Raw genomic sequence first — 2,866 nt, forward strand, 5'->3', positions numbered from 1 at the left:
GAACTGTCTATAATATATACAACCTCAACAAGTTCTATTTACATCTTCAAAAGTATCAAGTCAAACCTCTCTAATATACTATAACAACAACCAGTAGAAGGTAGACCCTAAGGAGGGTCCTTATACAAACCACTAAAACAAAAACAAACATCCTAACTGTCCAACTATTACAAACGAGACCTAATTATACTAACGGCAGAGTCCCAAAGTTCCCCGCGTCGTCCCCTGCTAAGGAAAACAAAGGAAACGGGGTAAGCTAGAAGCTTAGTAAGTAAACAGGGGTAAAAACGTAAATTTCACGTAACCACATTTACACAGCAGGAGTAAAGCAAAAGCAGAAAAAAAACATCACATGATAAGGATACATATGGCTTCAAAGCCAAGTCATTTGCCATGCGTGATCTCCTGTCGACACTCCGTCGACCATAAATAAGGTCCGTAGAACTTCACTTGTACACCCACCGGACACCTTATCACCCTCACTGGCTAGTCATCTCACAAACTTGCCCGGGCGAACGAAATCACAAACTTGAGCTTGAGTCACAAGCTCGGATCTCAAACTTGGTTCACAACTCGGTGAACCGGATTCACAAACTTGGTGACCTCAATCCAAGTTGGACTGACTTCGACTAAGCCCTAACTGGCTCGAATAGTCCCTCGAGGTATTGAGATCAGCCCCAAACTCACAAATTTCACAAAATTATTCAAAAGTTACCCTGAGCCACAAGCTCAAGGGTTTTAGTTCCAAAATTGCTCAAGCCATGTATAGATAGGTGCGCAGATTAGGGTCTAGGTCGAGTGCTATAAAGTACACCCTCGCCTAGGTACCTCTTCATACAAATCGAAACACATAAGCAACGAACACACAAGAGCGGCCTGAATACTTACTCAAAATACCAAAAGTAGTACTAAAGCAAAATCGCTTCGCGCGTGTTCGCTAGTAGTGGGCCCCACCGGCTCCGCCTAACTCACCACTATCTGAAATAGAAGATTTTATCACATTATATCACAAACGGCTACTAACAGATCCAAAACAAGCAAAACGGCAAAAATCGGCACACGCGCTCGCGCGGAACGGCAAACGGAAACGGCCAAATCGGCCATCTCAAACCGTTTTGATCAAAGGTTAGGCTATAAATATCAGATCAAGATGAACGAGACACCGTTTCGAAGCTATGAGGAAGGCCTACGATTCTCATGAAGACACCTTAAACTAGATCCGAATCAACACAAGTCGAAATCATGGAAAACGGTACCAGAAGTTTGCACTTTGAATGACAGACAGGGTCTGTTTACTGGACCATAACTTCTAGCTCACAAGTCCAAATCAGGAAATTCCAAAGGCATTAGAAATCTGAGACATAAGGCTAAAACTTTGATGTTTTGGCCAAGACCTGAATCCACTCAGAACAGAACGAAAACTGAGTGTCAAAGTACCCGTCAGAACTGTCCAGATACAAGGCAGTTCTGACGATCAATCTTGTTTTGGTCATAACGGAAGCTACGGAACTCGGATTTCCACGCACTTTATACCGTTTCAAAGCTGAGACCAAGATCTACATTTCTTACGAAGGAGTTGACACCCTGATCGTACGAGATAAAAACGGAAAACCCACGGTCAGAAGCTGAAATTCAAAACGTACACAAACTAATGTCTAAAACAGGCTTGAGTGTTCTGTCTATAACTCAGAATACGCTAATCCGTTTGACCTGAAATTTTACAAAAATATTCAGGACTTAAGGGGATACAATGTTGAAGAAGGCAACTTTGTCCAGTTTTGAAGGTAACAAGGTCAAAAATGCAAGACACTATACCAGAATCGCAAAACCGGTTCACAAACCGTATTCTAGTACAAACATCATAACTCAGCCTACACAAGGCCAAATCCAAAAATTCCAAAGCCATCTGAAAGCTTAGAAACAGGGATACATTTCATCAGAAGACCTCAACACCCAAATCCAAAACAATTCCAGGCAAAACAACCCATTTCAGACGCAGTTCTAACATCCTGATGAACCCAGAACAGCAATAGTAATTTCAGTTTACCTCATTCTACACTACTCCAATTGACCTGAAATTTTACAGACACCTTTAAAACATCAATACCTACAACTTTTATGTTTTAAGTCAAGGCCAATTCGGCCTCTATCTAGGACCAAGAATTTCGGACAGAATGAAGAACCAAGAACCCTAATTTTCCAGAATTTCTTCCAAAACAGAAATTGATTGCAATTATCAATCATTTACACCTACTAGAGTTATTAAACATCATTTCCAATCATCAAAGATAGCCACACCATCATGATCATATTAAACCAGAAAAATCACCAATAAATTGAAAACTTCATCAATTCATCCAAAAGCAAGAAATAACCACGAAATTCATCACTTTAACTATCACTAGGCATCAATTAAGCTTCATTAGATGAAGGAGAAGGTTCATTCATTACTCACCTAGTAAAACAAGAGAGAGAGAGTTGCTTGACACCTTAGCTTATCCAAACACTTCACCAAACTACTAAATAACACCTAATGAAGAGATTTTATGGAGTAGAAACAAGTTTATGTGATTGTTTTGGAAGATTTGAGCTAGATAGAAGCTAGAAATTGGAAGAGTTTTCTTTCTTCTTTGTTCAAGATGGCCGACCAAGAGGGAGGAGGAAAGAGTGAATTTTTGGTAAGTTTTTGAGATATTTTAACTAAATGGTAAAAAGTCAAAAAAGTGAATAGTTGTCCAACAAGTCCAACCAATGAGATAGTGACACTTGTCACTCCATTTAAAGCATCTCTATCCTTTTTCTCTCTCACATCAATCACATCACAACCTCTACTTATCTCTTAACACCCGATAAATTTCACCCAGTG

Source organism: Coffea eugenioides, unplaced genomic scaffold, assembly GCF_003713205.1.
Source record: "Coffea eugenioides isolate CCC68of unplaced genomic scaffold, Ceug_1.0 ScVebR1_2676;HRSCAF=3749, whole genome shotgun sequence".
NCBI lineage: Eukaryota > Viridiplantae > Streptophyta > Magnoliopsida > Gentianales > Rubiaceae > Coffea > Coffea eugenioides.